The sequence below is a fragment of the Lepidochelys olivacea genome (genome assembly GCF_965140295.1).
Source record: "Lepidochelys olivacea isolate rLepOli2 genome assembly, chromosome: 1".
NCBI classification, from domain to species: Eukaryota; Metazoa; Chordata; order Testudines; family Cheloniidae; genus Lepidochelys; species Lepidochelys olivacea.
Window position 1 is genome coordinate 327,840,403 of NC_140411.1, and position 22,437 is coordinate 327,862,839.

Below are 22,437 nucleotides of genomic sequence, written 5' to 3' on the forward strand. Positions count from 1 at the left end.
ATAAAGGGGGAAAAGGAGGAGCCGGCGAACTACAAACCAGTCAGCCTGACTTCCATACCAGGAAAGCTACTAGAGCAGTGTATAAAACATTCAATTTGCAAATACCTGGAGGATGAAGGAGTGATCAATAGCATCCAGCATGTTTTTACTAAAAACGAACCATGCCAAACTAGCTTGATTTCCTTCATTGACAGGGTAACTGATTTGGTGAATAGGGGAAATGCAGTGGACAAGTGGGGTTCCACAGGGATCTGTTCTGGGTCTGGTGTTTAACGTCTTCATTAATGACCTGGATGTAGGAGTAGAGAGCATCCTGATCAAATTTGCAGATGACACAAAGCCAAGGGGGGATTGCCAAAACTATGGAGGATAGAGCTAAAATTCAGAGAGATCTTGATAAATTGGTTAACTGGGCTATAGACAACAAAATTAAATGAAATTCAACAAAGACAAATGTAAGGTGCTACACTTAGGGAAGAAAAGCCAAATGCACAAATACAGAATGGGAGATAACTGGCTTGGCAACAGCATGGCTGAGAAGGATCTGGGAGTTGTGGTGGATCACAACCTTAACATGAGTCAACGGTGCAATGCTATTGCCAAAAAAAGCAAATGCAATTTTGTGTTTCATTAACAGAGGGATAGCATGCAAGTCATGGGAGGTAATAGTACTGATCTACTCAGCAATGGTTACGCTTTAGCTGGAGCACTGTGTCCAGTTTTGGTCACCAAATATATAGAAAGGGTGTAAAGAAAGTGGAAAGGATCCAGAGGAAAGTGATAAGGATGAACAAAGAGATGGAATGCAAGCCATATGAGCAAAGGCTGAAGGAACTGGGTATTTTTAGTTAGAAAAGAGGAGCTAAAGGGGGGGGCGCATGATAGTGGTCTTCAAACCCTTGAAAGGCTGCCATAAAAAAGATGGAGAAAAGTCATTTTCTCTTGCCATGGAGGACAGGACAAGAGGCAGTGGGTTCAAACTACAACGTAGCAGATTTAGATTAAATTTCGGGAAAACCTTCTGAACAGTAAGAACAGCAGGACAATGGAACAGGCTGCCTAGAGATGTCGTGAAAGCTCCTTCACTGAGGTTTTTAAAAGGAGGCTAGACAGCCATCTGTCTTGGATGGTTTAGACACAACAAATCCTGCATCTTGGCAGCGGGGTAGACTAGATGACCCTTGTGGTCCCTTCTACCCCTATGGTTCTATGATTCTATCTCAAATTAATTTTGTTTGCTAAATCTGGGTTTATTCTGGGTCTGGGTTTATTCTGACAACCTTACTGTAAGAACTTTTGAAATTAGATTTTTAAATGAGGCACAATTTTCTTGTTTTTGAATCAAGTTTTTGCACTATGCTTGTTTACAAATGTAAAACATCATATTAGGAAGGAAAAAGAAAAAGAAAGTAAGAAAAAGAAAAATACTTTGTGTTAGGGGGCTTATTCCTTCACCCACTTACTTCCCTGGTCCTCCTTGCATGAACAGAGAGCAACAATACCCGAAGTCCAAAGGTGCAAACAATTCGATGTTTATTGGGGTGAACTTCCAGCAAGCATGATTCCAGTTTCCTTCCTTAGTGTCCCCCTTCCTAGCTCTGACACCACAGAGACTTACCTGTGTACCTGTTCCCATTTCCCCCTTTAGCTAAACATGATTCCAATTTCCCCACCCCCATTCCCTGTTCCCATTTCCCCCTTTAGCAAAACATGATTCCACTTTCCCCACCCCCATTCCCTGTTCCCATTTCCCCTCCCCACACCCACCCACTTCCTGATTGACTGCAGACTATATAGTAAAACTTGAGTTCTGCTTTGCTATACCTTAACCAATCATTTTACTGAAATTTAACTAACCAATCCTAACATATTGTAACATGATTACATAACCAATTATATCCCACCACCTTAATTAGTTTACACCCAGCAAAATTAATTATACAGCAGACAGGAACAATCACAGAACCAGACACAGATTATACAGACAAACAATAGCAAAGCGGGAACTATAATGACAAAACAATACAGAAGTGAGGATTTCACATCCCAGCTATTGATAAGTGAGTTCTTGCCAGACAGGATGCTATCAAACTAAGTTTCCTTTTACATTTTCTGGGCACTTCCCTTTCTCTGGAGGTGATAGGCACTATCAGGACAGGATTGTATTCCTAACAGCCCAATAGCACCTTCTTTCAATGTGACTAGTTTGGAATGTGAGGATGTGACCGTTCGCTTCCCAGCTTATGGCTGCCTCTGTTGCTTAACCAAAGGCCTTAGCCTAAGAACAGGGCCTCAGACTGTCACAGTAAGAGAAGGCTCTTACACCGGCAGACAGTGATTTTGATTCTTTCTTATACCTCTGTAACAAGCTAAGTGATAAGATTGCACCTAAATTCTTAGAGTATAGGCCTTTACAGACAGGCCTGAATATCTATATCCTAACACTTTGGATAAATAATGTTAGGAGTTTAAGTGTTTTTACTTTATAAAACCTCTCTGTCAGAGCCGAACAATCTTTTAAAATACTGAAAACAGTTTTTTTTTGTGTGGGTGTTATGCATCTCGCTTTTTCGGGGCAAGGTTGAGAGCGTTGTGGTGAGGCACTTTGGCAATATCATGGGTGAAATCCTGGCCCCACTGAGGTCAGTGGCAATCCAATTCTACATCCCATTAAAGATTTTGCAGTTCATTTCCACTCACCCTTTTACCCATTTAATGTAAACTTGCTACAAAACGGATTTGATACTGTAGAATTGAAGGTGATAGAAGAGGTTCCTTTTAAGTATAGAAGGAAGAGTTTCTACTTTTTTTTAGGTTTCAGAGTAACAGCCGTGTTAGTCTGTATTCGCAAAAAGAAAAGGAGTACTTGTGGCACCTTAGAGACTAACCAATTTATTTGAGCATGAGCTTTCGTGAGCTACAGCTCACTTCATCGGATGCATACCATGGAAACTGCAGAAGACATTATATACACACACAGATTTCCTCATTCCAAAAAATATAGTAGGAATACCTCCCATTTGGGATCTGTGAAAGCTAAACCACTACATCAGGAGTTTCAGATTCCATAACTAAAATCGAATTCTTTGAACCCAGGATTTATTTGTGACTCTTGACTTAAAATATGTATATTTTCACATTTTAATCAAACCAGTTCACAGAAAGTAATTTCTGGTCTATGTAGGAAACAAGCAGCAATGCAGAATTCTGCTGTTTGGCCTTCACATGACTCCTAGGATTCTACAAATACCTGATTGTGATAACTGCACATGTTCATTAGATTGGATATTCACAGGTAGCCAAACTTGGATAACAGGCAAATAGAAAATCAGTCTGCAAAGAGGTCTCAAATTCACTTCAAATATGTGTTTTCTAGTTTGGAAATTTTGGATTTTGAAAAAGTGCACAAAAATCTATTCTTCTTTGAACCTAGAAATGAATATTAATTGAGGCAATCTTTGATTCATAATAGCTCTCTCTTCATGAGGGAGATTTCCAGACCGAAGAGTTGTTAGATGTCTACTTGATCAAAATCAGAGCAGATCATTTCTATTTTTCCTCAGTTCTTTGGGTTTTGTGGTGGTGTTCATATTTGTGATTCCTTTTACTCTATTAAGAATTAGTCCTCTTCACCACTACCCAAGTGCAACATGCATTTCTTTTTGTAAGTCCATCTACTCTGAAGTATGAGTCTTGAAAAACATTCTAAGTCTCTTCTCTGGCAAGCTGTTTCAGAGAATATGCTAAAGAGGGTTCTGGTACTCAGCTATCCCCATCTGGAGAGGTGGTGACAGATGACTTAAGTCTGGGTTTTGGGGCTCACATGAGTTATCTAACAATGCATGGATTGTGCTCACCCAAAGGGAAAAAAATCTCCATAAAAATAAACTATAATTCAGTGGTGTGTCTGGTATTGAGATCCTTTCTGACAAAACTCAAGGATATTTTAGCTCCGATTTTTACAGACAGCACCACAGCAATGTATCTTATGAATAGGTAAGGAGGAGCGCGCACCTCAAAATTTTTGCCAGGAATCATTTAGACTGTGCAAACGAGGCATGCTTTTTCCAACAGTTCTTGACATTGATGAGAAGTAGAACTTATTGGGCAGATAACTTGAGTTTCAGACTTCAGGATCAGCATGAGTGCTCTCTGATATATTCAGTGGCTCAATCCATACTCAGAAAATAGATCGACTTGTTTTCCACAAAAGAAAACAGTGTACAAGAAGAGATCTAGGCTCTTAATTGGATGCCTCCATGTTGAATTTGAGTCAATTTTCCAGATGCCTTCCAGCTGTAACTACTTTGCCCTCATATCATAAGCAAGTTAAGAAGGAAAAGAATCTATATATTTCAGAAAGTGCCATTTTAGTTTCATCAGCTTTTGTTCTCATATATCCCAGTTCTGATGTGGGAACTTCCATTTTATTTACTGGTAGAACGAGACTTTTTATTTTAGAATCATGGCTAGATACTCATTTTGAACTGGAATTTTTACATTTGTTTGAATGGACTACAGAATCTGTTAGGACTTGACAAGGGTATGTTATGAAGTTCAAGAAGTTACTTTGCAGTAATGTCAGCCTTCAACAACAAAGACTAATGTACTAATAAGAAGGAGGCTTTTTATTTTGTCATTCAATAACAATAGCAGAAATTCCTTTACTTGGTCATCTTCTAGACAAATGTGTGTGCGGTTTCTTAGTCAAGATGGGCTTTACTAATTTTCACTGAAAGTGCATCTAATAGCTATATTGTGTATCATTCATTTATTGAACTATATACTATATATCTGTCATTAAAGACTGCATTTCTAGCTACCATAACATCTGCTGGGAGACTCAGCTACACATTTGGAGAGCAGGTCCTCCATTTACAGTTTTTCAAAAAGTGGTTCTTCCATCATCACCCAAAATTCCTACCTACCAGTGAGGTTGTCATGGAGTGTCATTTAAACCAATCAATTACCTGTCATCTTTCAAAATTTTCATAAATTAGCTGGGAGTGTTCGGTTATATAGATAAGACGAGCCATCTGAATTAAGAAAAAATCATTTTGAAAAATCTACTTTTCTCTGGCCTTTTGAAGTAAGTCAGTAGGGGAGTGGGCCTTGTCTGCACTACGAAATTAGGTCGAATTTATAGAAGTCGGTTTTGTAGGAAGCTTTTTTATACAGTCGATTGTTTGTGTCCCCACACAAATGCTCTAAGTGCACGTAGTCAGCACAGTCAGAGTACCACAGTACCGAGGCAACCGTAGACTTCCGGAGCATTGCACTGTGGGTAGCTATCCCACAGTTCCCGCAGTCTCCGCTGCCCATTTGAATTCTGGGTAGAAATCCCAATGCCTGATGGGGCTAAAACATAGTCGCGGGTGGTTCTGGGTACATATCATCAGGCCCCCCTTCCTTCCCTCCCTCTGTGAAAGCAACGGCAATCATTTCACACCTTTTTTCCTGGGTTACCCATGCAGACGCCATACCATGGCAAGCATGAAGCCTGCTCAGCTAACTGTCACCGTATGTCTCCTGGGTGCTGGCAGACGCAGTACTGCATTGCTACACAGCAGCAGCTTATTGCCTTTTTGCAGCAGACAGTGCAGTATGACTGGTAGCTGTCGTCGACGTAGTCCAGGGTGCTCTTTTAACTGACCTCGATGAGGTCAGGGGCACCTGGGCAAACATGGGAGGGACTCAGCCAGGTCATTACCCTTTTAAGTTTCATCTCATGCCGATTCAGTCCTGCTGGCAGTCCTACTGCACCGTCTTTTAATGAGCAGCCAGGAGACGATGATGGCCAGCAGTCATACTGGACCGTCTTCTGCCGAGCACCCAGGAGATGACGATGGCTAACGGTCGTACTGCACGGTCTGCTGCCAGCAAGATTTATAAAGATAGATGAAGTGGATCAAAACAAGAAATAGACCAGATTTGTTTTGTATTCATTTTCTCCTCCCTCCCTCCGTGGAATCAACGGCCTGCTAAACCCAGTTTTGAGTTCTATCCTTGAGGTTTTGAGTTCTGTCCTTGAGCGGGCCATTCTGTTTCCTGCAAAGCCACCCCCTTTGTGGATTTTAATTCCCTGTAAGCCAACCCTGTAAGCCATGTTGTTGGTCGCCCCTCCCTCCATCAGAGCAACGTCAAACAATCGTTTTGTGCCCTTTTCCCTGGATTGCCCAAGCAGGAGCAGACACCATAGCACAGCAAGCATGGAGCCTGTTCAGCTCACCGTGTTAGGGGGCTTATTCCTTCACCCACTTACTTCCCTGGTCCTTCTCGCATGAACAGAGAGCAACAATACCCGAAGTCCAAAGGTGCAAACAATTCGATGTTTATTGGGGTGAACTTCCAGCAAGCATGATTCCAGTTTCCTTCCTTAGTATCCTCCTTCCCAGCTCTGACACCACAGAGCCTTACGCCTGTGTCCCTGTTCCCATTCCTACCCTTAGCCAAACATGACTCCAACTTCCTTACTCCCATTCCCTGTTCCCTTTTCCCCCTTTAGCAAAACATGATTCCAATTTTCTTACCCCCATTCCCTGTTCCCATCTCACGCACCCACATGCCCATGCCCACCCCCACCCACTCACTTCCTCATTGACTACAGATTATATAGTAAAACTTGAGTTCTGCTTAGCTATACCTTAACCAATCATTTTACTGAAATTTAACTAACGAATCCTAACATATTGTAACATGATTATGTAACCAATTATATCCCACCACCTTAATTAGTTTACAGCCAGCAAAATTAATTATACAGCGGACAGGAACAATCACAGAACTAGACAGAGATTATACAGACAAACAATAGCAAAGTGGGAACTACAATGACAAGACAACACAGAAGTGAGGATTTCACATCCCAGCTATTGATAAGTGAGTTCTTGCCAGACAGGATGCTATCAAACTAAGTTTCCTTTTACATTTTCTAGGCACTTCCCTTTCTCTGGAGGTGATAGGCACTATCAGGACAGGACTGTATTCCTAACAGCCGAATAGCACCTTATTTCAGTGTGACTAGTTTGGAATGTGAGGATGTGACCGTTCGCTTCCCAGCTTATGGCTGCCTCTGCTGCTTAGCCAAAGGCCTGAGCCTAAGCACAGGGCCACAAACTGACACAGTAAGAGAAGGCCCTTACACCGGCAGACGGTGATTTCTTTCTTTTATACCTCTAGAACTAGCCAAGCGATAAGAATACACCTAAATTCTTAGAGTATAGGCCTTTACAGACAGGCCTGAATATCTATATCCTAACACACCGCAGCAATTATGACCATTGTAAACACCTCGCGCATTATCGTGCAGTTTACGCAGAACCAGCACCTGAAAAACCAGGCAAGGAGGCGACGGAAGCATGGAGATGAGGACATGAACACACTTTTCTCTAAAATCGCGTTCCCTGGCAATTTGGAGATCATGGTGTTATTGGGGCAGGCTCATGCTGTGGAATGCCGATTCTGGGCCCAGAAAACAAGCACAGAGTGGTGGGACTGCATAGTGTTGCAGGCCTGGGAGGATTCCCAGTGGCTGAGAAACTTTCGCATGCGTAAGGGCACTTTCATGGAACTTTGTGATTTGCTTTCCACTGCCCTGAAGCGCAAGAATACCAAGATGAGAGCAGTCCTCACAGTTCACAAGCGAGTGGCAATAGCCCTGTGGAAGCTTGCAACGCCAGACAGCTACCGATCAGTCATTAATCAATTTGGAGTGGGCAAATCTACTGTGGAGGTTGCTGTGATGCAAGTAGCCAACGCAATCATTGAGCTGCTGCTATCAAAGGTAGTGACTCTGGGAAATGTGCAGGTCATAGTGGATGGCTTTGCTGCAATGGGATTCCCTTACTGTGGTGGGGCGATAGACGGAACACATATCCCTATCTTGGGACCAGACCACCAGGGCAGCCAGTACATTAACTGCGAGTAGTACTTTTACTACTAAAAGTACAGAAAGGGGTACTTTTCAATGGTGCTGCAAGCACTGGTGGATCACAAGGGACGTTTCACCAACATCAACATGGGATGGCCGGGAAAGGTTCATGACGCTCGTGTCTTCAGGAACTCTGGTCTATTTAAACGGCTGCAGGGATTTACTTCCCAGAACAGAAAATAACTGTTGGGAATGTTGAGACGCCCATAGTTATCCTTGGAGACCCAGCCTACCCCTTAATGCCATGGCTCATGAAGCCAGACACAGGCACCCTGGACAGTTGTCAGGAGCTGTTCAACTATAGGCTGAGCAAATGCAGAATGGTGGTAGAGTGTGCATTTGGATGTTTAAAGGGTCTCTGGCGCAGTTTACTGACTCGCTCAGAAACCGCAGCGAAACCAATATTCCCATTGTTATTGCTGCTTGCTTTGTGCTCCACAATCTCTGTGAGAGTAAGGGGGAGACGTTTATGGCGGGGTGGGAGGTTGATGCAAATTGCCTGGCCGCTGAATACGCGCAGCCAGACACCAGGGCCGTTAGAAGAGTGTAGCAGGAAGCGCTGCGCATCAGAGAAGCTTTGAAAACCAGTTTCATGACTGGCCAGGGTACAGTGTGACACTTCTGTTTGTTTCTCCTTGATGAACCCCTCCCCCGCCACTTGGTTGCCTCTAAATTCCCTGTAAGCCACCAGCCCTCCCCCCTTTGATCACAGCTTGCTTGCAAAGGAAATAAAGTCACTGTCGTTTAGAAAACATGTATTCTTTATTAATTGATTATAAAAATAGGGAGATAACTCGCAAGGTAGCCTGGGTGGGGTGTGGGAGGAGGGTAGGAGGAAAGGAAAAGGCCACTTTAAAACATCTTGAATGACAGCCTTCTGTTGCTTGTGCTGTCCATTGGGGTGGAGTGGTTGGGTGCCTGGAGCCTCCCCCCCCCCGCCCATGTTCTTGGGCATCTGGGTGAGGAGGCTGTGGAACTTGGGGAGGAGGGAAGGCGGTTAAGGAGGGACATGCATTGCACGTGCATTTTTTTTTTGCCGCCTTATCTGAGATAGCCTTTGGGACGGAGGAGGGAGGCTTGAAACATTTGCAGCTGGTGGAGGAAAAAAAGGGAGTGAAGTATTTAAAAAGATACATTTTACAGAACAATGGCTATACTCTTTCATAGTGAACAACACTATTCATATTACATACACATTACATGTGATTTTGGTACAAGGTCGCATTTTGCATCTTATATTGAGTGCCTGTGGCTTTGGTGTTAGAGATCACACACGCAGTGCCGGGCAACACAATTTGGCTTGCAGGTGGCCATGGTAAGCCAAAGTCTTTCGGCTTCTGCAACCTTCATAACAGCAGCGCCCTCCTTTCCCATACCAAGCAAAGCCTGTTGAGTTGGCCATATAGTGCAGCAGTTTTCCTGTTTATGTGCAGCAGCAGAAACCAAACTAACCCCCTCCCCCCATCCAATTTTCTGGGAAGATCGCTTTACCCCTCCCCCAACTGCGTGGCTGGTATCAGGGAAGATCCCTGCTAGCCAAATGTGAACAGCTCAGCGCCAGTGCCCCTCCTCCCGCCCCCACAACGCGTGGCTAACTTCTGGGAGGATTTCTTTTCAGCCACAGGCAAACAGCCCAGTAGGAACGGGCACCTCTGAATGTCCCCTTAATTAAATTCCCCTATTTCAATCAGGTTACCATGAATGATATCACTCTCCTAAGGATAACACAGAGAGTTAAAGAACGGATGTTGCTTGAATGCCAGCAAACAGTGGGACCATACACTGCCAGGCTTTGTCATGCAATGATACCAGATTACTTGCTACTAGCTTGGCGTGGTAAAGTGTCCTACCATGGAGGATGGAATAAGGCTGCTCTCCCCAGAAACCTTCTGCAAAGGCTTTTAGAGTACATCCTGGAGAGCTTCATGGAGATGTCCCTGGCGGATTTCTGCTCCATCCCCAGACAAGTTAACAGACTTTTCCAGTAGCTGTACTGGCCACAAATGCATCCCAAGTCCTCAGGGCTACTTAATCATTAAAAAACACTTGTTTTTATAACATGCATTATATTTAAAAAGGTACTCTCACCAGAGGTCCCTTCTCTGGCTTCGTTGGGTTGTGAGGGTATTTCAGTCAGGGTGATAAAAAGATCCTGTTTGTTGGGGAGAATGGTGTGCTGTGTGCTCTCCCCAAGCTCATCCTCCTCCTCCTCATCTTCCCCATCTGCAAAATCCTCAGGCATGGCGGAGAGTACCCCATCATCAAAATCCACGGACAGGGGTGGGGTAGTGGTGGCGGCCCCCCCCAGACTTGCATGCAGCTCAGCGTAGAAGCGGCATGTCTGGGGCTCTGTCCCGGAGCGTCTGTTTGATTCTTTGGTTTTCTTGTACGCATGTCTGAGCTCCTTAAGTTTCACGTGGCACTGTGTTGCGTCCCTGCTGTAGCCTCTGTCCCTCATGGCCTCGGAGATTTTTTGAAATATTTTGGCATTTCGTCTTTTGGAATGTAGTTCTGATAGCACGGATTCCTCTCCCCATACAGCGATCAGATCCAGTATCTCCCATTCGGTCAATGCTGGAGTTCTTTTTCGATTCTGGGACTACATGGTTACCTGTGCTGATGAGGTCTGCATGGTCACCTGTCCTGATGAGCTCGCCTGGCCAAACAGGAAATGAGATTCAAAAGTTCCCAGGGCTTTTCCTGTATACCTGGTCAGTGCATCCGAGTTCAGAGTGCTGTCCAGAGCGGTCACAATGGTGCACTGTGGGATAGCTCCCAGAGGCCATACCTTCGAATTGCATCCACACTAACTCTAATTCGAAATGGTGATGTCGATTTCAGCGCTAATCCCCTCATTGGGGAGGACTACAGAAATCAGTTTTAAGAGCCCTTTATGTCAAAACAATGGCTTCATTGTGTGGATGGGTGCAGGGTTAATTCTGATTTAACGCTGCTAAATCCAGCATAAACTCGTAGAGTAGACCAGGCCTAAGGCTAAGTGAACTAGACTGCATTCACATGTTATGATTTGATTACTGTCCTTATTCAGAAAGGATTGAGGACACATTCTACTTGATTGAAAGCAGACTTACAAATCTGTCACTAATATTCTAATCATAAGTTCCTGCAGCAGTATTTTTTTTAATTTGGCATTCCATTTTAATGCTTGTTTTGGGAGAACCATTTTGCGAATTGTGTTCTTTTTGTGAGTTGGACAGCTGAGTAATTTGTCAAAATGGGATCTGCAGGGGCAGTTCTTGTAAAAAGAAAGATTTGTCATTCTCTGGTTTTTCAAGTATATCATCTCCATAGATCTACACTCTACTCCCCCAACTCCACCTTTCCCTACTTCTTAGAAGTCTTTATTAACATTTTAAATAAGAGGGAAAGGATTCAGAATTGCTTTGGTCAATGATACATTCTATATCTTTGACCCCAAACGTTCAGCCCCATAAGGGAGCACACTCATCCACATCCAGTGGTCAGTTTTCCAGAAGGTTCCAGATCAGCAGTGGTTTAGTTTCAAGTGCAGATCTTCAAAGACACTACCCTCTCTAAAAACATAGTTTTAAATAACTAACTTTCCCTTTTCCATTGTGTTAATGTTGTGGATGAATCAGATGGGATTATTTGTTTAAATTAACCTCAGTGGAGCATGTATGAAATAAAGAGTGAAATAAATAAATAAATAAATGATTTGCAATAAAATCTTTATGAAGCCTTCATAAACTTTTTTAGGTCTCCTTGAGTGATCTAGCTATAACTCTGTCTTTAAGTTGGGATACTGGATGGTTTTGATACAAGAACATGAGCTCCTTTCTGTAACTTTTTTTGCAACCTTAGTCTAGGATTAATGTTCTTCCTGCATGTGAGCTTTTTGAATAATATAGTTGGGAAATCACATTTAACCATTTTTAAAGATTTATGACAGCTTAGGTAGTATATCCATGTTTATAGAGCTGATCTTTTCCATGAGAGAAAACAGGAAGATTATCCATCTCACAAATTACTTTCAATCTTTTCCAGGATAATTAAACTGAAATAATTTATTGAGAGACTGACCAAGAAATTGTCTAGGTAGACAAACATCTGATTATTTCAGATTTTAAAATCTGTGCCCATAAAACTATTTTTTGGCAAATTTGAAAAAAGAAAGATCTTCAATCCATGCTTTCAGTCATGGAATCATAGGTTCAGTAATTCAGCCTTACAGAAGTGTCACAAGTTTTACCAGCCTTGGAAAAAAAATCTACACGCTCCTCTTGCATATACTGCTAATTTTTTTGGGGGGCGGGGGAGGGAAATGTGTGGCTGCTGCTTTGGGAAATTGGAAGGGCTTGCAACTTTCCATCCTGCCCTCTACATCTCTGATGATAGTGAAAGAGCAGAAGAAGGTCACCTCCTGTCCTCTAAAGAAAGAGAGCTGTCTGCAGTCGGAGGTGGTTCTATGTGACAGTCACAGTGTTGTCAGATCAAAGGGCCAATTTTCAGTCATCTCAGGTGAGTTGATGAGTGGTAGTTTGTAAAATTACAATAATTACAGCCTGAAAAGGGGCAAAATGGAATAACCATCTAAAGTCTCTAGACACAGGTTTACAGGGATTGTAAGAGATCCATTTATATACAACCCAATGCACTGTAAGAAATAGGAAATAGCCCAGCTTGATTGTCATGCACATTGTGTAAAGAGTTGTCACTTTGGATGGGCTATCACCAGCAGGAGAGTGAATTTGTGTGGGGGGGTGGAGGGTGAGAAAACCTGGATTTGTGCTGGAAATCACTTTAGATAAGCTATTACCAGCAGGACAGTGGGGTGGGAATAGGTATTGTTTCATATTCTCTGTGTATATATAAAGCCTGCTGCAGTTTCCACGATATGCATCTGAGGAAGTGAGCTGTAGCTCACGAAAGCTTATGCTCTAATAAATTGGTTAGTCTCTAAGGTGCCACAAGTCCTCCTTTTCTTTTTGCGAATACAGACTAACACGGCTGCTACTCTGAAACCTGTAAGAACATTGTGTGTTAGTTTTAATGAATAATAATAATTGCATTAATGAGGTCAGGATGCATTTGCATCAGTGACAAACAGGTTGAAAAATTTGAAAGCTTTGTCTTACTTTGGCTTTCTTTTGGCTAATATAACTTTTTTCAGGGGTGTGGGTGGGTGTGAGACAGAGAGAGAAAGATGGGGAACAAGGGGGGTGGAAATAAGCATGGGGAAATAGTTTTACTTTGTGTAATGACCCATCCACTCCCAGTCTTTATTCAAGCCTAATTTGTTGTGTCCAGTTTGCAAATTAATTCCAATTCAGCAGTCTCTCATTGGAGTCTGTTTTTGAAGCTTTTTGTTGGAGTATTGTGACCTTTAGGTCTCTAATCGAGTGACCAGGGAGATTGAAGTGTTCTCTGACTGGTTTTTGAATGTTATAATTCTTGATGTCTGATTTGTGTCCATTCATTCTTTTACGTAGAGACTGGCTTTGGCTGGGTCTCTGGGACTGGATCCGCTATGGCTGTTGCAATCGTTGGCAGGGGATCCAGTTCCATCACCTCCGTCTGGGTCTCTGGTAACACAGACAGGCACCTGGTGGAAGGCTCAGGAACAGAGCTAGGCGTGACAGCTTGCTTAGCCTGCCTGCGGGTGACCATTCCCATCCTCTTGGCTAGCTTCGCATGGTTGGCCAAGTCTTCCCCCAGCAGCATGGGAATGGGATAATCATCATAGACTGAAAAAGTCCACATTCCTGACCAGCCCTTGTACTGGATAGACAACTTGGCCGTAGGCAAGTTTAAAGATTTTGACATAAAGGGTTGAATTGTCACTTGGGCCTCTGGGTTGATGAATTTGGGGTCCAGTAAGGATTGGTGGATAGCTGACACCTGTGCTCCAGTGTCCCTCCATGCTGTAACCACCTTCCCGCCCACACTCGCAGTTTCCCTTCGCTCTGAGGGTACCTGGGAGGCATCTGGGCCTGAGGACCTTTGGTGTGACTCCGGTTTAATGAACTGAAATCAGTTTGGGGTTCTTGGGGCAGTTGGCTTTCACGTGCCCCAGCTCATTATGTTTAAAACATCGCCCAGCTGACTGGTCACTGGGGCAAGGTGGGTTGCTGGAGACTGGTGTGGGGTGACGATAAGGTGTTTGGGTTTTTCCTTGGGATGTAGGTGGGGCCTTGGGCTGCCCCTGGTGATAGGTTGTTGTCTCGGGTTGCTCCTTCTGATATCTGCTCCAGCTGCTACTAGTTTTTTTCGTTTCTGCCACCTCCGCCCATTTGGTTCCAATCTCCCCCGCCTCGATTACCGTTTTGGGCTTCCCATCATCTTTCTATTTCCTCAGGAACAATCTCTAAGAACTGCTCCATTTGCATTAGGAAAGACACATCTTCCAGAGATTTAACGCTTGATCCTGATATCCAGGCATCCCAATTTTTTACAATGTGGTAGGCGTGTCGGGAAAATGCCATGTCCGGTTTCCACTTTAGGGCTGAACCGCCGACGGTCATGCTTGGGTGTTAGCTCCATTCTGATTCTGGCCTGTCTTTTAAAAAGTTCATAACTGTTCATGTGTTCCTTAGGCATTTCAGCTGCCACCTCTGCTAAGAGTCCACTGGGCTGCGGCCTCAGCTCTACCATGTACTGGTCTGTAGAGATGCTGTGCCCAAGGCAGGCCCTTTTGAAATTTTCTAAGAAGCCCTCTGTATCCTGAAGCTTTCTGATTTCCTGAATCTAAAGTTTTCTAAGACCTGTTAATTCCACATTCCTAATAAAGATTTTGTGCTTCTAGTAGTCATAGCAAGGAAGGTGCAATCCATAAGGAAAGTTGACATAAAGAGCGTCATAAAAGTCATAAAGAGCGTGCTTGCCTGCTAGGCTGTTTCTCTCTATTAGGTATTGGCCAGAAGTAGAAGTATTTAGTAAATAACTGTTGTTTTGCATACCAGTGCTCTGCTTTTGAAAATCTTCTACCTCAAGTTTATTTTTCTGGGACCCACACACAATCTAGGGCACCCCACCTTTACCATACCATGGGCTCAAGGTGTAACCCAGTTAATTTGTCCTGGGCTTGGTGCAAAACCTGGTCAATTTAAGTACCCATCCTTACCCATCCTGGGCTCAGGGCGTAACCTTGTGGGTTTGCGGGACTTTTTCCCAGTGAAAGAGCCTTAAACAGTAATATCCTTAACCTATATTTATTAACAATTGATCAACAGAATATACATGCTAAACATACAATGCTCGCCACTCCCAATAAGGCAGACAGACTTTTCTTGATGGCAAGTCAAAATTAGATCATCTGGGGACTCCAGCTTCTGCACATTATTCGCAGAGTGTTGAGGTCTGGCAGCTCTGATCTTGGGCCGTCCTGGAGTCAGGTTCCAAAGAACTTCCTTTTGGACCCCAGTTTATATAGTTAAAACTTGTATTTTACTTAGTTAAAACTTAACCAATCATTTTAAACTAAAGCATTACACCAATTTTTCACCAATCTTAGCCAATTACGTAACAATTCTTTAAGCAATCATACCCCACCACCTTACTTGAGTTAAATTTTGACAAAAATAAAGAATAGACAGTGATAACTATAGGAAAACAAATGAAGTATTACAAATTAAAGAACAGACAAAAGCAATCAACGGTGTCTTTTCAACCAAAATTGCTGGTAAGTGGTTTTGCCAGACAGTGTTATCTTGCAAAGTTCGCTTTATATATCTCAAGATTTTTCTGTTTGATTGGTCACTGTTGGTGCTATTAGGGCAGAAATGCTTCTTAACTATCCAATATTGTATTCAGAGTAGCAGCCATGTTAGTCTGTATCCGCAAAAAGAAAAGGAGGACTTGTGGCACCTTACAGACTAACAAATTTATCTGAGCATAAGCTTTCGTGAGCTACAGCTCATTTCAGACTTCCATGAGCTACAGCTCACTTCATCCGATGAAGTGAGCTGTAGCTCACGAAAGCTTATGCTCAAATAAATTTGTTCATCTCTAAGGTGCCACAAGTACTCCTTTTCTTTTTGTCAATATTGTATTGTGACTCCCTGCTTCTTAGCTCATGGCTGCTGCTGTCCTCCTATGGCTGCTGCTTCTTACTGCAGAAAGGCCTTAGCCTACACCATACCTTCCAGTGCTTCGTGTTCTCCATTGGCTTGATTTAGCTGCAGGCTTCATTTTAATGTGTGTTGCATTACCTCATACAGCTAGTTGTTTGCATGTATATTTTCATAATGTGCTTTACTCCAGCCTAGTTATTTGCTAGGGATGCCAGGGTTTTGAAATTTCATGTTACTTTGCAGTTTGACCATCTATTTAATTCTTTAAAAAAAATCTGTCTAGAGAATGAAACTTAACTGAGAAAAACTCATAAATCATTAATAAAACAAACATTATATGCTTGATTATGTAGAAACTACCGATCTTATCTACAAAAGTTTTTTGTTTATAAATCAAAAGCAATTAATCAGATAGAATCACTTTAGTTATCTATTCAAAAACATGCATTAGTTTCATATACAAAGGTAATGATATTTGATTTCCTTTTTGTATTCTAGCTTTTAAACTATGTTACGTTTCTGAATAAAATCTATATAGAGTTTTTAAATACTATATCTCAAAACCACAGTCTTGGTATTGAGGCTTCTTTCTTCTCATAGCTTCTGCATTGGTTATTCCATTTATTGACAGGACTTTGGTGCTCAGGACAGAAGGCATAAATACTCAAATAGGGAGGGCCATGTGAAACCAACCAGGAATATATGGAAGTATCCTTTCCAGTATCCTCCAGCTCTAGAAAACTAGGTAGGTTCTAAAGAGTTATGGTGCCTATAGCTTCCTGGCATCGGCTCATTTATGAATGTTATAGTTAATTTGACATTTCTAGGTCTCTAAGGGTATAAATGGGAAAACATGACTTAAATAACTTCACTTCTTTTCAAGTATATATTGCACAACAAAAATTTCTAAAAACCATAAGGATATGCTTTTCCTCTGGGGCAACTTCATCATCATAGCATGGAATATTAGTTTTAAGGGCCATCTTTATATCAGTTTTCTTAGGTTGAAGGCATATGGATTGTCTTTTGAGTCTACATAAAAAAAAGTGAACAAAATTCTAAAGTAGTCCATTCTAATGTGCATGAAAATCACTTGTGTATTTCAAATTATTATTAAGAACAGATAATCTTGATGTGTAGTACAAAATAGATTTATAAAGGCAATCCCTGCCTCAGAGATCTTAAACCTGAAAGAGAGACAGAGAAGGTGAGACACACTGAGGGAGTCTTGCAAGAGAAATGTATAGGGGGAAGGGGGAAGAAGGCATAAAGTTGGGAGGAAAAGGACATGAAGGGGCATCAATGCTTCCGTTGTTGATAAAGTGAAAAGGAGAAGGGGGGACCAGTTACAAAATGAGATGTGAGATGTAGGCTGGGGGAGATTTGTGCAGGTATTTGAAGGCAAGGAGAAGAAGATGCATATAGCAGGCAAGGAAGAGTCAGAAAAAAAATTAAATAAAAAGGAAATTAAAAAAATCACTGCATAAAGAGACTCTTACTAATTAACCCTCTCAGATATTCTTTTCTAACTTACCTTTTACTTTGCTGTATTTTTTTAAATGTCTACTGTATCTGTTGTTAGCAATTTGATACAAATAGAAGAATTTCATTAAAAATATTCAGTTATGTTCCCATTTACTTTATAGCTGAATAGTATCATCAAGAATTCTATGCCACCCCCGCACTCTGCCCTGTTTTCCTTGGTCATCAGAGCAATACTAGTAATATATATATAAAAAATACCAAGTGAAGGTTTTCTCAGAAGAGAAATATAAATAGTTTCAGTATTCCTATTAGGAAGGAGAGAGAAAATTTAACACATAGTAGAACTAAATATCAACCACAATTATCACATATAAAAAGATATTCTGTGTACTACAGGTATGAAAACAATATTTTAATAGTGAACAAAGGAAAAATACATAACACCTTATCCCACGGTCCCATAAAACATTAAAAATCTAAATAGCAGACACAACGGAAAACTATTCCATGAGATTTAATTGGGAATGGCATTGTACCCTTCCAAAATCATTAATCCCCAAATAATTAGTCATACATTTTCAAGAGCTTAATATTTTTGTACTTCCTAGTTAGAACACAATATGGGAATTTTATACCAAATGAATAAAACTTAATCAACCATCAGTGATCCATTAAACTTTCACAATATCCAGCTGACCTTTCCTTTTATCAAAAGGAAGACTGACTTACAAAGTAGTTTCAGAAATCAACAGTTTGACAGTGTTCCATAACAGCATCATATATCTTGAATAGGTCTAAAATATCTAACTAAAGGATATTAAAAAGAGAAAAAATATCACTCAAGAATAGAATTATTCAGCACATAATTGACAGATGTCTTGAAGTCTGCTTCCACAGTTACTATATGTAAGTATGACAGGTTTCAGAGCAACAGCCATGTTAGTCTGTATTCGCAAAAAGAAAAGGAGTACTTGTGGCACCTTAGAGACTAACCGATGAAGTGAGCTGTAACTCACGAAAGCTTATGCTCAAATAAATTGGTTAGTCTCTAAGGTGCCACAAGTACTCCTTTTCTTTTTACATGTAAGTAGCAGATTCTTCAGGTTTTTGTGACAAGTAACCTGCTGCCACATTCTTGATAAACTGCTAGGTGAAGTGTTGATTATTTGGGTCACAGGCCTTAAAAGTTTCTGAAACACAGCAAAAGTTTGTTGCTACTTGATGGATATGATCTGAGGGGCAAAAAGATGATCCGGGAATCAACAAGCTGAAGTTTGATTTATCTTGCCATGGTTTCAATGTAGCTGGATGACAGAGAGCAATGCTAAAATTGCTCTCAAGTCTAAAAGTTCTGCAAAGTCTATGTATTGCTTCTGTGGGTTGAGGGGAGGGAAAAAAGTATTAAAAATAACATACCCTTTGAAGCGTTAGTATTAGTATTTGTGTGTGTGTTAGGGGGCTTATTCCTTCACCCACTTACTTCCCTGGTCCTTCTCGCATGAACAGAGAGCAACAATACCAGAAGTCCAAAGGTGCAAACAATTCGATGTTTATTGGGGTGAACTTCCAGCAAGCATGATTCCAGTTTCCTTCCTTAATGTCCCCCTTCCCAGCTCTGACACCACAGAGCCTTACCTGTGTCCCTGTTCCCATTTCCCCCCTTAGCAAAACATGATTCCAATTTCCCCACCCCCATTCCCTGTCCCCATTCCCCCACATACACCCCACCCACCCACTTCCTGATTGACTGCAGACTATATAGTAAAACCTGAGTTCCGCTCAGCTATACTGTAACCAATCATTTTACTGAAATTTAACTAACCAATCTTAACATATTGTAACATAATTATGTAACCAATTATATCCCACCACCTTAATTAGTTTACAGCCAGCAAAATTAATTATACAGCAGACAGGAACAATCACAGAACCAGACAGAGATTATGCAGACAAACAATAGGGAATTGGGGACTACAATGATAGTGAGCTGTAGCTCACGAAAACTTATGCTCAAATAAATTGGTTAGTCTCTAAGGTGCCACAAGTACTCCTTTTCTTTTTGCGAATACAGACTAACACGGCTGTTACTCTGAAACCTAACAGAAATGAGGATTTCACATCCCAGCTACTGATAAGTGAGTTCTTGCCAGACAGGATGCTATCAAACTAAGTTTCCTTTTACATCTTCTAGGCACTTCCCTTTCTCTGGAGGCGATAGGCATTATCAGGACAGGATTGTATTCCTAACAGCCCAATAGCACCTGATTTCAATGTGACTGGTTTGGAATGTGAGGATGTGACTGGTCGCTTCCCAGCTTATGGTTGCCTCTGTTGCTTAATCAAAGGCCTTAGCCTAAGAACAGGGCCTCAGAGTGTCACAGTAAGAGTGAGTTTGTGTGTGTATGGGGGTGGGGGGGATATGAGAGAACCTGGATTTGTGCAGGAAATAGCCCAACTTGATTGTCATGCACATTGTGTAAAGAGTTGTCACTTTGGATGGGCTATCACCAGCAGGAGAGTGAATTTGTGGGGGGGGGGGGGGTGGAGGGTGAGAAAACCTGGATTTGTACTGAAAATGGCCCACCTGATGATCACTTTAGATAAGCTATTACCAGCAGGACAGTGGGGTGGGAGGAAGTATTGTTTCATATTCTCTGTGTATATATAAAGTCTGCTGCAGTTTCCACGGTATGCATCCGATGAAGTGAGCTGTAGCTCACGAAAGCTTATGCTCAAATAAATTGGTTAGTCTCTAAGGTGCCACAAGTACTCCTTTTCTTTTTGCGAATACAGACTAACACGGCTGTTACTCTGAAACAGTAAGAGAAGGCTCTTACACCGGCAGACAGTGATTTTGATTGTTTCTTTTATACCTCTATAACAAGCTAAGTGATAAGAATACACCTACATTCTTAGAGTATAGGCCTTTACAGACAGGCCTGAATATCGGTATCCTAACCGTGTGTATTTCACTATTTGTGTGTGGTTGTATATTTTGACATTTAGTTTTTATTACGGTTGTACCCCATAACACTACTATAAATCTTTTACATACTCTTGATGATTATTCTTAAAAACCACATTTTTGCACTTCATTCTTACTGTAGACTATTGCTGTGTTCTTTTTAAATGTAACTGAGTGAATAAATTGACTTTGAGAGCATTCATGGTTCCCTACGAACAGTGTTGTACTTGTTCAATTTTTAACTAAAGATACATAAGCAGGTGTTATTTTTTTAACTGCTGTTGACATGGATGTTGTAATACAGATGCACTAGGGTATCACTGATAATATATCTTCTAAACTCAGGATAAGTCAGCCCCACCACACAAAGAAAAGTGACACTGTGGAACAGTGTAATATTTCTCAGTTATTAAAACTTGTTGCCCCAAAGCAGAGAGACCTTTAGTAATCTTGGGAGAATTCAAAGATCCATCAACAGAATAAAGATATGTAGAGAGAACATGTGGCACTGTGGAACATTAAAGAAAAATTCCAACCTGTAATGGTAACCAAGGATGAGTCAGACTTTTTTCTTTTATTGACTGGGCACATTTTCTATAAAATAAAATGTCAGGCATTTTTGAGGAAAAGTAGTTAAAACAAGTTATCTTTCATAATTTGAATGTGCTGAACCTGGAAAAAAAAAGTTTACCAAGCTGAATTTTGAATATTTCACCTTCTAAATTGGAGTTCAAAATGTAAATAAAATTTGAAAAATTAGTAAATTTCTATGATTTTTATTCCACTGCAGACAGTTACTGTATGTTGTGCGCATTGTTTATACAGGTTTAATTTAACAGTTCCACATAGCAAACAGAATGTTGGGAATCATTAAGAAAGGGATGGACAGATAAGAAGAAAATACCATATTGCTTCTGTATAAATCCATGGTACGCCCACATTCTTGAGGAAGGCGACAGAGATGAAAACCAGCCTCATCAAATGTTTGCAGATTATGGATGGAAGGAACACTGTGCGACCATGATAGCAGTGGTTAATACAGTTAATACTGTGTGCAGATGTGATTGCCCCATCTCAAAAAAGATACAATGGAATTGAAAAAGGTTTAGAAAAGGGAACAAAAATTATTAGGGGTATGGAATGGATGCCTTATGAGGAGAGATACTTAGGACTTGGACTTTTCAGCTTGTAAAAGAGATGACTAGGGGGGGATATGATAGAGGTTTACAAAATCATGACTGGTGTGGAGAAAGTAAATAAGGAAGTGTTATTTACTTCTTCTCATAACACAAGATCTAGGGGCCACCAAATGAAATTAATAGGCAGCAAATTTAAAACAAACAAAAGGAAGTATTTTTTCATACAACACACAGTCAACCTGTGAAACTCCTTGTCAGAGGATGTTGTGAAGGCCAAGACTGTAACAGAGTTCAAAAAAGAACTTGATAAATTTATGGAGGATAGGTCCATCAATGGCTATTAGCCAGGATGGGCAGGGACAGTGTCCCTAGCTTCTGTTTGCTAAAAGCTGGGAATGGGTGACAGGGGATGAATCACTTGATGATTACCTGTTCTGTTCATTCCCTCTGGGGCACCTGGCATTGGCCACTGCTGAAAAACAAAAAGAAAAGGAGTACTTGTGGCACCTTAGAGACTAAAAAATTTATTTGAGCATAAGCTTTCGTGAGCTACAGCTCACTTCCGATGAAGTGAGCTGTAGCTCACGAAAGCTTATGCTCAAATAAATTTTTTAGTCTCTGAGGTGCCACAAGTACTCCTTTTCTTTTTGCGAATACAGACTAACACAGCTGGTGCTCTGAAACCTGTTGAAAGACAGGATACTGGGCTAGGGATACCTTTGGTCTGACCCAGTATGGCCGTTCTTATGTTTTTATGTGCCGACACACCCCTTGCATTTACAGGCCCCAGTGCATGCTGCAGTGGCATTTCTGCAGCTACAGCATTGTGATATGCTCCCTTTGACATATCCACGGGTAACACATTTC

The 22,437-nt window shown here is 41.5% G+C and overlaps 1 protein-coding gene across 14 annotated transcripts in view; it reads left to right on the plus strand.

Annotated features, from left to right (window-relative positions):
• The window catches only part of SRPK2 (SRSF protein kinase 2), a 309,081-nt gene that overhangs the window by 134,694 nt on the left and 151,950 nt on the right, over positions 1 to 22,437 (plus strand). The window contains exon 2 of one of the 14 annotated variants that reach the window (XM_084644366.1): positions 16,613 to 16,726. The exons of the other annotated variants lie outside the window; for them this stretch is intronic. The gene's annotated coding sequence lies outside the window, so the exon portion shown is untranslated. The remainder of the gene's footprint in view (positions 1 to 16,612; positions 16,727 to 22,437) is intronic. 14 annotated transcript variants of the gene reach the window in all.